At 40.6% G+C, this 11991-nt stretch overlaps 1 long non-coding RNA gene across 2 annotated transcripts in view; it reads right to left on the bottom strand.

The window, feature by feature from the left end:
* Positions 1 to 337: 337 nt before the first annotated feature.
* Positions 338 to 11991, bottom strand: part of LOC122697554 — a 41829-nt gene continuing 30175 nt past the window's right edge. Inside the window, exons 3-4 of one of the 2 annotated variants that reach the window (XR_006342109.1) lie at positions 9145 to 9187; positions 338 to 380 (exon numbers count right to left, since the gene is read on the bottom strand). This is a non-coding gene — a long non-coding RNA (uncharacterized LOC122697554). Of the gene's footprint in view, positions 381 to 9144; positions 9188 to 10463; positions 10606 to 11991 lie in introns of those variants that run through there. The other variant, XR_006342108.1, reaches the window with a different exon arrangement.

The following is an 11991-nucleotide window of genomic DNA, read 5'->3' as shown; positions in this document are numbered from 1 at the left end:
CCGTGGACGGCAACATGCCAGGCTTCCCTGTTCATCACCAACGCCTGGAGCTTGCTCAAATTCATGTCCATCGAGTCAGTGATGCCATCCAACCATTTCGTCCTCTGTCATCCCCTTCTCCTCCTACCTTCAATCTTTCCCAGCATCAGGGTCTTTTCTAATGAGTCAGTTCTTTGCATCAGGTGGCCAAAGTATTGGAGCTTCAGCATCAGTCCTTCTAATGAATGTTCAGTACTGATTTCCTTTAGGGTGGACTGGTTGGATCTCTTTGCAGTCCACGGGACTCTCAAAGAGTCTTCTCCAACACCACAGTTCAAAAGCATCAATTCTTCAGTGCTCAATTTTCTTTATAGTGCCACTCTCACATCCATACATGACTTCTGGAAAAAAACATAGCTTTGACTAGATGGACCTTTGTTAGCAATGTAATGTCTCTGCTTTTAAAATATGCTGTCTAGGTTGTTTATAGCTTTTCTTCCAAGGAGCAAGCATCTTTTAATTTCAATAATAATTGAATGATAATAGTGCTAATAATAGTGATGTAATATGATTATCTGTATGTTTGAAAATATTTAATACTTAGGAAACTGATTTTTAAGGAGTGAAGTGGCAAGGTATATAAGAATCTCTCACACAGGGTCTGACACACAGGCATTTAGCACATTTCTGTGACATACTATTCCCATCCCAGCCCACAGCTCCATTGCTGTGGCCAAGCTGATTTCAGACCACAGTACATTCTGCTCATTGCATCCCAAAAGTCTCATGCCAATTTGCCAAATGAGATCTTTTCAAGTATTTTGAGACAGGATCAGGTTAGGAGGGAGGAGAGGAAGGTGGGAAAGGGTTCTAGAATTTCTTAGAGTTTGAATCATAGATTTAAATACTCTCCAATACCATAAGCAGGCTTCCACTATGGCTCCTTCTCTCCTCTGATTTCTTTTTCCTTAATCAGACCATCTTCAGCAGAGCAGCCATCGCTTCTCCCAGGGAAGCTCAGCTCCTGTTTATTTCCTTATCTCTACAAAACCACACCCCAATTCTCTGCAATTTAGGAGATCTAGGAGTAGTGAGAGGTAAAAGGGTTGCCTTGAGGACCCAGTAGCAAAACATAGAAGGTTTATTGGGGATCTTTGAAGGCTGAATACAAGGTCCCTATCAGTATTTAAACAAGAAAACCTAGTAACCTTTAAAAAATATAATTAGCTCCAAATTTCTTCTGCACTAGAGATGGTCATGAACTTGAATCACACCTTTAAACATGGCACCCATGCCTAGCCTATGCCATCGGCAGACTCCATGATTTTCCCTTTACTCTCAACCAAGATCTGTTTGGTTGTGTGTATTTATATACAGTTGTGTGGTATATAGAATAACAGAATGTTCTAGCTAAGTCTTTTAATTTAGAGATGAAGAAATTGAAGTCTCACCATTTGTTACTTGGCAGACCAGAAACAGATTCCTCTCTGACTACAGGTACAATAGTTGGATCAGTGGATAACTGTAAAAGCACATAAGAATTTTATTAATTCATAAGTATAATACCCTTTTAAATTAAGTCTGGGAAATGAGAAACTACTGACCCAAGGTATACAAATATTTTGATTTATTTATTGTTATCAAAAATGGTTGAGAACCTATAATACACCAGATACTGGTGTCTATATGTGTTATAGTTTGTTAGTTCAGTCGCTCAGTCGTGTCCGACTCTTTGGGACCCAATGAATCACAGCTGCCAGGCCTCCCTGTCCATCACAAACTCTCGGAGTTCACTCAAACTCATGCCCATCAAGTCGGTGATGCCGTCCAACCATCTCATCCTCTGTTGTCCCCTTCTCCTCCTGCCCCCAATCCCTCACAGCATCAGTGTCTTTTCCAATGAGTCAACTCTTTGCATGAGGTGGCCAAAGTACTGGAGTTTCAGCTTCAGCATCAGTCCCTCCAATGAACACCCAGGACCTATATCCTTCAGGATGGACTGGTTTGATCTCCTTGCAGTCCAAGGGACTCTCAAGAGTCTTCTCCAATACCACAGTGCAAAAGCATCAATTCTTTGGTGCTCAGCTTTCTTTATAGTCCAACACTCACATCCATACATGACCACTGGAAAAACCATAGCCTTGACCAGACGGACCTTTGTTAGCAAAGTAATGTCTCTGCTTTTTAATATGCTATCTAGGTTGGTCATAACTTTCCTTCCAAGGAGTAAGTGTCTTTTAATTTCATGGCTGCAGTCACCATCTGCAGGGATTTTGGAGCCCAAAAAAATAAAGTCTGACACTGTTTCCACTGTCTCCCCATCTATTTCCCATGAGGTGATGGGACCAGATGCCATGATGTTAGTTTTCTGAATGTTAAGCTTTAAGCCAACTTTTTCGCTCTCCTCTTTCACTTTCATCAAGAGGCTCTTTAGTTCCTCTTCACTCTCTGCCATAAGGGTGGTGTCATCTGCACATCTGAGGTTATTGATATTTCTCCTGGCAATCTTGATTCCAGCTTGTGCTTCTTCCAGACCTGTATATGTGCTATACAGCTCTTTAAAGGAGCCAGGGTACACTTGTCCAAGATACATGAGGTTAAATAGCAGAAGTGGTTATTTTAGGTACTGCCTATAAATTTAGTTTAATACCTTTTTTTTGGTGAGTACATCATAATGTCCTCCCATCCCCTTGGAGGGCAATGTTGGTTGACCATCTCGGTACTCTGATGCTATCCAGGACACATTTCTTTTGATATTCTGATAGTAGATTTTAAAGAGTTGGCTGTGGAGTCTGAAGTCCTACTGCTAAAGTGATCAAATATTTTGGCATTCTTTGAAAATAAGCTCTGTATGTCACCCTTTCTAGTCACTCCTTAGTTACCAAGACCATCAAAATCAAGATGGTGCCTGACGTTTTCAGTCGGTCACCATTCCTTCCGACTGGTGTGCTGAAACAGAGATGAAAAAACAAACAAAAAACCCACTGTATTTCCCTAGCAGAGGCTCCTGGGCAAACCTGAGGCTAATCATGAACAAATTTCTGTGTGAAGATGAGAGCAGAAAAGAGAATCAGGAACTACAGGAGGAAGACACTGAATAAAGAACACAAGCCTTTCTCTCACCTCTGGGAGAAACACTCCTCTACCACTTGCCCACAAAGCACTCCCATTATCAAGTGGCTTCTATTTGTGCACTTCTACTTTTCAAGGCACTTGCCAGCATCTTGTTGTCATCTGGTCCTCTAGAAATCACATAGCGTTGGCCAAGAAATTGAGGCTTGCCAAAGACATGTAAGTCTCAGTGATAAAGCCTGGAAGCTTTTAAAAACAAGGCAGGCAGAAAATGAGAAAGTTTAGAAGGAAAGTAAAAGGAAAGACTAGAGTTGTCCTACTCTTTGTACAGTGCTGTTTATATGGAGCCATGATATTTCAGTTTTGGTCCAGGCTACGGCCTTAGGACACTGAGGTTTTATTTCAGTTACAATAAATTTCTCGCTGCCTTGATACATTTTTATATTTCCCCTAAATAAAGTTTCACTAAGGATTTTGAGATAACAATATAACTTGCACATTTTCCAATCTTCTCGAGGCTTTCAAATTTTTTAAAATGTAATGAACATTGACTTACACCCTATCCCATATAAAATGGCATCTCATCCACTATTACTAAGGATTCTTTAGGGAACAATATTTCTCCTAACTTAGTTCAGTTGCTCAGGCATGTCTGACTCTTTGCAACCCCATGAACTGCAGCATGCCAGGCCTCCCTGTCCATCATCAACTCCCAGAGCTTGCTCAAACTCATGTCCACTGAGTCAGTGATGCCATCCAACCATCTCATCTTCTGTCGTCCCCTTCTCCTCCTGCCCCCAATTCCTCCCAGCATCAGGGTCTTTTCCAATGAGTCAACTCTTCACATGAGGTGGCCAAAGTATTGGAGTTTCAGCTTCAGCATCAGTCCTTCCAATGAACACCCAGGACTGATCTCCTTTAGGATGGACTGGCTGGATCTCCTTGCAGTCCAAGGGACTCTCAAGAGTCTTCTCCAACACCACAGTTCAAAAGCATCAATTCTTTGGCGCTCAGCTTCAGTAATTCTCCTAATTACCTAGCTTTGTATCCTCTTCTGTTCTCAGTCTCTACTGAGATATATTCATGTCCTGAATGTACTCTTTATTTCAACATTCTGTCTCATCACTGGAAAAAGCCCAGCTGGATTCAATTCCCAGGGAACCACTGAACTAAAGATAAGTGTACAGCTCACATTACCATAGTCCTGGGGCTACATATTGCTGTTATATTGAGAACATCATGAAAGTTACTTGTCTTTTACTTCACAAGTCCCATACTCTTGCCCTTAAAACAGGTCCTCATTTCCTTAGATTTCTGTGTCTACGTTGTGTGCACCAGGACCCAGGAGAAAGGAGCAGTGACCCCACAAGAGACTGACCCAGACTTGCCTATGAGTGTCCAGGAGTCTCCAGCAGAGGCACGGGTTGGTGGTGGCCGGCTGCAGGGTCGGGGCACTGAGTGTGGCAGTGAATGCAGGGGACCTTTGAAGGAGGTCGCCATTATCTTCATTACCTCCACCATAGTTTGACCACGGGTCAAACAACAGAGAGGGAACACAGCCCTGCCCATCAACAGAGATTTGGATTAAAGATTTACTGAACATGGCCCCGTCCATCAGAATAAGACCCAGTTTCCCCCTCGGTCAGTCTCTCCCATCAAGAGGCTTCCATAAGCCTCTTATCCTTATCCATCAGAGAGCAGGCAGAATGAAAACTACAATCACAGAAAACTAACCAAATGGATCACATGGACCACAGCCTTGTCTAACTTAATGAAACTATGAGCTATGCCACGTAGGGCCACCCAAGATGGATGGGTCATAGTGGAGAGTTCTGACAAAATGTGGTCCACTGGAGAAGGGAATAGCAAACCACTTCAGTATTCTTGCCTTGAGAACCACATGAACAGTATGAAAAGGCAAACATATACAACACTGAAAGAGGAACTCCCCAGGTCAGTAGGGGCCCAGTATGCTCCTGGAGATCAGTGGAGAAATAAATCCAGAAAGAATGAAGAGATGGAGCCAAAGCAAAACAACACCCAGTCATGGATGTGACTGGTGATGGAAGTAAAGTCTGATGCTGTAAACAGCAATATTGCATAGGCACCTGGAATGTTAGGTGCATGAATCAAGGTAAATTGGAAGTGGTCAGCAGGAGATGGCAAGAGTGAATGAACATTGATATTTTAGGAATCAGTGAACTAAAATGGACTGGAATGGGCATGATGGTGCAATCACTCACCTAGAGCAGACATCCTGGAATGTGAGGTCAAGCATGCCTTAGGAAGCATCACCATGCACAAAGCTAGTAGACGTGATGGAATTCCAGTTGAGCTATTTCAAATCCTAATAGATGATGCTGTGAAAGTGCTGCACTCAATATGTTAGCAAATTTGGAAAACTCAGCAATGGCCACAGGACTTGAAAAGGTCAGTTTTCATTCCAATCCCAAAGAAAGGCAATTATAAAGAACGCTCAAACTGCTGCACAATTGCACTCATCTCACACACTAGTAAAGCAATGCTGAAAATTTTCCAAGCCAGGCTTTAACAGTATATGAACTGTGAACTTCCAGATGTTCAAGCTAGATTTAGAAAAGGCAGTTGAACCAGAGATTGCCAACATCTGTTGGATCACACAAATTGCCAACATCTGTTGGATCATACAAAAAGCAAGAGAGTTCCAGAAAAAACATCTACTTCTGCTTTATTGACTATGACAAAGCCTTTGACTGTGTGGATCACAACAAACTGGAAAATTCTGAAAGAGATGGGAATACAGACCTCCTGAAAATCCATATGGAGGTCAAGAAGCAACAGTTTGAACCTGACATGGAACAACAGACTGGTTCCAAATCAGGAAAGGAGTACATCAAGGCTGTATATTGTCACCCTGCTTATTTAACTTACATGCACAGTACATCATGTGAAATGCTGGATGAAGCACAAGGTGAAATAAAGATTGCTGGGAGAAGTATCAATAACCTCAGATATGCAGATGACACCACCCTTATGGCAGAAAACAAAGAAATAAAGAGCCTCTTGATGAAAGTGAAAGAGGACAGTGAAAAAGTTGGCTTAGAACTCAACATTCAGAAAACTAAGATCATGGCATCCGGTCCCATCACTTCATGGCAAATAGATGGGGAAACAGTGGAAACAGTGAGAGACTTTATTTTTGGGGACTCCAAAATCACTGCAGATGGTGACTGCAGCCATGAAATTAAAGACACTTTCTCCTTGGAAGAAAAGCTCTGACCAACCTAGATAGCATATTTAAAAGCAGAGAGATTACTTTGCCAACAAAGGTCTGTCTAGTCTAAGCTATGGTTTTTCTAGTACTCATGTATGGATGTGAGAGTTGGACTATAAAGAAAGCTGAGCACCGAGGAATTGATGCTTTTGAACTGTGGTGTTGGAGAAGACTCTTGAGAGTCCCTTGGACACAAGGAAATCCAACCAGTCCATCCTAAAGGAGATCAGTCCTGAGTGTTCACTGGAAGCACTGATGTTGAAGCTGAAATTCCAACACTTTGGCCACCTGATGCGAAGAGCTGACTCACTGGAAAAGACCCAGATGCTCGGAAAGATTGAGGGCAGGAGGAGAAGGGGATGATAGAAGATGAGATGGTTGGATGGCACTACCGACTCAATGGACATGAGTTTGAGTGAACTCCCGGAGTTGGTGATGGATAGGGAGGTCTGGCGTGCTGTGGTTCATGGGGTTGCAAAGAGTCGGACACGACTGAGCAACTGAACTGAACTGATAGCTCCTGATTGACTTTTGAATTTTTCAGTTTCGGACTACTTTAAAGAATGCTATGGTGAACATTATAAATACACATTTTGGTACAAATGTACCAAAATGGACTTGATGGACATGAGCTTGAGAAAGGTCTGGGAGTTGGTGATGGACAGGGAGGCCTGGCGTGCTGCAGTCCACGGGGTCACAAATTTTGGACATGACTGAGTGATTAAACTGAACCATGGTATTTGGCTTCTCCACCCCCGACCCAACGAGTGTCTGCTTCCTCCTCTCTGTTTTTATAATGGTGATTTCCCATGGCCAAAATGTGCCTATTTACATTAACATAGACAGCCTTTGTGCTCTGTCCTTAAGGAATCCAAAAATACATATCAAGCATTGTGATACTGTTTGTCAGATGACATAACCAATACCTGATCATTTAAATAAGTAGATATCACATTAGTGTAAAATAAACTCTGTTACCAGAAAGAGTTAAGAGATTATATATCATGAATAAACCAACATCTGATGAAGAGAATTCCCCAATTTAATATATGTGGATTAACTTCTTTTTAAAATATTAGAGTATGACTGAAATACAGGTTCCACTAAACTTGCACTGAATAGAATCTGTTTATTCTTGGCAAACCTAGGGAATATTTTGCCATCATGTACTACTTTTCCTTTATATATGTTGAGCTTTGTACACAAGAGTACAAACATGTATTAACTAATAACTATCTTTAGATGTTAAAGCTCTGATAACAGAAACTACAGGCTCCCCAGGTGGTTCAGTGGTATAGAATCAGTCTGACAAGCAGGAGACATGGGTTCGATCCCTGGGTCAGGAGGATCCCCTGGAGAAGGAAATGGCAACCCACTCTAGTATTCTTGCCTGGGAAGTCCCAGGGACAGAGGAGCTTCGTGGGCTGCAGTCCATGAGGTCGCAAAAGAGTTGGACATAACGACTAAACAACAGAAAGTATACAAAGAAACTGATAAATTTGTGGATATGCCAATGTCCACCAATGACAGTCAGCCTATAAATGAATATCTGCAGCTCTAGATAGCTGGACAGACAGCAAAAATCCACACAATATTGCCTTAACATTCATAGCCAAGTCCATGGAGCATTTCCTGTAGGCTTTAGTACAGGGACTGACCTGAGAATTGCCAGGATATGTGGGCATTGGCTAGGGAGGAGCCTTTGACTCTGCAGAATGAATTCTCAGGCCAAGAAGTATGTGGCAAAGACTATCCCCACACTGTACAATGCAATCACTCATGGGCTTTGGAAGACTTGACTTTTGAAATTTCTTTTGAAAAATAAAGGCCTGATACCACATTTAAAATCGAACAGGGCCAAGCTTTGCGTGGATGTTGTTTTCCCTTCCCAAATGAAGGCCCGGCCCAGTGGTTGTTATTTCTTCTTCCACATTTATTTTTATTACATTGTATTGTTTCAAATCATTTCAAAATGTTTTTAATGCAATATATCTTATTAAAAATAGTTCTGAAATTCATAAGCAATCCCTATGGCATGTCCTTGGCATCGGCTGTAAAATTCCAAAGTACCTAATTTATTTGATTGATTGATTTTTCAATGTTTTGAAGGGTACCAAGCCCAACAGCATATAATTTTTCTCTTACCAAATGGAATATGAATGAACAAAAGATAATTGCATTTTTTGTATTCAGTCTGCTGTCTTTGTGATTTTTGTTTTCTTTCCTACAGTTCTGAAGTGCATGAGAAAGCATGTTTTTCTTTTTATAGCAATAACAGCTCACCCTGTTTTCCTCAACAAGGTTCATATGCGGGTCCAGCTCTGAACTTTGCTGATGTGTTACCTCAACCAGGATGCTGCAAATCACCCATGATACAGTGAACGTAGCAGAGACTATGGAGGGCTGAGGCTTAAAAGGAACTTTCCTGCTTGGTCTGAGAGAAGAGCCTTCCTCTAAATCCTTTTCTCGTTGGGAGATGTGTCTCCATTCTCTTAAATTTGCAGAATTAAGCACAATGCAAGCAGATTAAATTTCATTTTCCCAAGCAAGCCAGTGGATACAGCCTGTAACTTAGATAAAGCTTGTATAGCATGGCCTTGAAGAAGCAACTCTTCTTATCTCCTCTTCTCTCACTTCCATCATTCTCCCATGTGGCTAACAGTATGGGTCTGGCCAAAAGAATTGCACTACTTTATCTTGGTGACCACAGCAATTGCTCTTTGTAATCCCAGCTGAAGAGTGTCAGGTGGTTATGAAGGGGCTAAAAGGCTGAAGGACAGAAGAGAGTGATGCTAAAACCGTGCTTCACCGACACTAATATCCCCCACTCTAGTGCTTACCATGCACAAAGCTGGCCTGTCCACAGCCCTGGAAATCCATTACCTAAGAAGAAAGTTGGACAAAGTTAGATTAAATTTCAAGAGCACTTTATAGAGATGATATTAAACTCTTCATCTATCTTTAAAACCTAGAAAGAACTTTAATTATTTGCCTTTTTTTAAAACTGCATTAGTCTGTTTTGGAGAAGAACATAATGCTAACAACAAAATAACTCTGTAAATCTATTAAAGGTTTCATGTCTGACTCTAAACACCCACTTACATGTGGCTTGTCACCTATGCAAAATTAAACCAAAATGGGAAATTTTCATTCCAGGAATAATAAATCAGTTTCTTTTCAAGTCTCTAACCCTAATAGCAAAGCGCACTAGGGTGAAATGAAGGGAAATGATCCTGTTGTTTTTGCCATAGGCCTTTGTAAGTTTCCAGAAGGAAAATCAATCAATTATGAAGTATAGACTGAGTGCCCACCACGTGCACTGTTAGGCCAGCCGTCTCCAATGTAACCTTCAGGGCTCTCAAATTTTCTGCAGGATTAACCTTTAAAGCCCAGCATCTCCCACAGGATCTTCACACAGATCAACCAGTGACCTCTAGCTTTGTGACAGGCCTCATTTATGTGGCCTTCTCAAAGCTTATTGCATTACAACTGTGGGAAAATACGGCGGCAAGAATGGGTTTGGCTGGGTTAGATCTGACCCAGTGCTGGAAGCCAGAAACACTTTGTCAGTGGTCATGTCAAAACAACAGAAGTAGAACATATCTGAGAAAGCATCTGGCTAATATGTTATGTAGTGAACTGGGCGTAAGGTGAGGACAGCTTCCTAGAGTAAAGAACTACTCAGAGGGTGCTCCTTATCCCGAAATGCTTCTACGTATTAGCACAACAAAGCATAGTCCTCAGAGTGCCATTCTAAATTTCACGAGGAATCATTTTTCACTGATCCCCTCCCCACAACATAAACACTTCATATACTAGGGTAAATGAATAGATTTGTTAGGGAGAATTTCTAGTGTTGAGTTCAAAGACTTGTTCAGGAAAGATACTTTACAGCTAGAGTTCATGGTTTGCACCTGAAATAACTGCACGGCTCATTCAATTTTGTCTTTGTATTTCAAAGAGTCAGGCACCCCCAGTTGGGAGAGGATTCAAGGCAATGATGGTGCCCTGCATATAGTAAGGCAGAAATCCTTTATATTGACCCATTACAAAAGAATGATTCAATGTCTTAAATGTCAAGGAATAAAAACCAAAGAAAGAAATTCAGGAAATTGGCAAAGGCATGATGCAAATGGAGCATGGCCCCAATAATTACTACCTCCATTCACAAATGTTTCTCTGACTAGTCAACCTAAGCTTCAGCATTCTCTCCAGCACTCCCAAGGGCAAGAGATCCAACCTGAGAAGATATCTTCATCTGTGACTTCCTTTCTCCACCTAGGAAGCAGTGGCAATGGCTGCTGGGGAGAAATGAATGAATTGAGAAGGGTCCAATGAAACTGACTCAGAGGGATGTCAACACCTTATGTCAGTTGGCGGAGGTATCTGTGGTATAATATCTGTTGTTAATTTTGGAAAATTTTTGGCCATTACTAATTCAGATATTAATATTTCCTCTGTTATATTCTCTCTTCTACTTCCTCTGTTATCCCAATTACATATATGTTGTACAGTTTGTAATCATCTCATAGTCTTAGATATTCTAGTCCCTTTTTTTTTTTTCATCTTTTTACTTTTGCATTTCAGTTTAGGAAGTTTCTGCTGATATATCTTCAAGTTTATTGATTCTTTCATTGGCCATATCTAGCCTCTTGATGAGCCCAGAATTAAATATATTTTAAGTTGCATTTGGGCTTAATCTGCCTGCAATGCAGGAGACCCCAGTTCCATTCCTGGGTCGGGAAGATCCTCTGGAGAAGGGATAGGCTACCTACTCCAGTATTCTTGGGCTTCCCTTGTGGCTTAGTTGGTAAAGAATCCACCCACAGTGTGGGAGATCTGGGTTCGACCCCTGGGTTGGGAAGATTTCCTTTGGAGAAGGGAAAGGCTACCCACTCCAGTATTCTGTCCTAGATAATTCCATGAACTGTATAGTCCATGGGGTCGCAAAGAGTCAGCCACAACTGAACGGCTTTCACTTCACTTCACTTAAGCTATATTTGGAACAATATCTAAACTTGTAAATTTAATACATAAGAATTGATATATTTTAACAGTTTTATAACAATATGACTCATTATTAATTAAAGTTTATCTTTTTCATAAATTTTATAATTTTTATCTTTGTGTGGTTCTTATGGGCTATTGTGTTGAACTTATTAGACACCTAGGTTGTAAAAGTTTGAGTGTGTTAAGTTACCCCATTAAAGTTTTTAAATCTTCCAGTTTGGATTTTAAATATGTTATGTTATTTTAAACTACTTTGTAAGTTTTTAATAAAACCAACTAGCTCTTTTTAAAGTTAATCCATGATTCACCTTAACATTTTTTTATGACTGTCTGTTCCTTTTTCATAGATACTTTTCCCCCTATTATATGAAAACAGGAAGAGATGAGAGAACATGTTACATAATAATTTTATATAATAATTCATTTTAAGATTTACAGGTGTTTTTTTTTTGCAAATTTCCAGAATAATACTTCCTTTCTCTAATGATGAATTTTCTTTTTTAAAAAAATTATTCATATATTCATTTACTGAACAAACGTGATGAGATTTTAAATTATGTTTCAGGCTCTGAAATATGTGCTGTAGTCATGAAGCAGAGAATATTACAATGAAGACAGAGAACTAAATGAGTAAGTACAATATGATAAATTCTCTGATGGAGGCACACCACAAGTTT

This window comes from Cervus elaphus, chromosome 7, assembly GCF_910594005.1.
Source record: "Cervus elaphus chromosome 7, mCerEla1.1, whole genome shotgun sequence".
Lineage (NCBI taxonomy): Eukaryota > Metazoa > Chordata > Mammalia > Artiodactyla > Cervidae > Cervus > Cervus elaphus.
The sequence above is the reverse complement of the archived record's forward strand: the minus strand, read 5'-3'. Positions and strand labels throughout refer to the sequence as shown.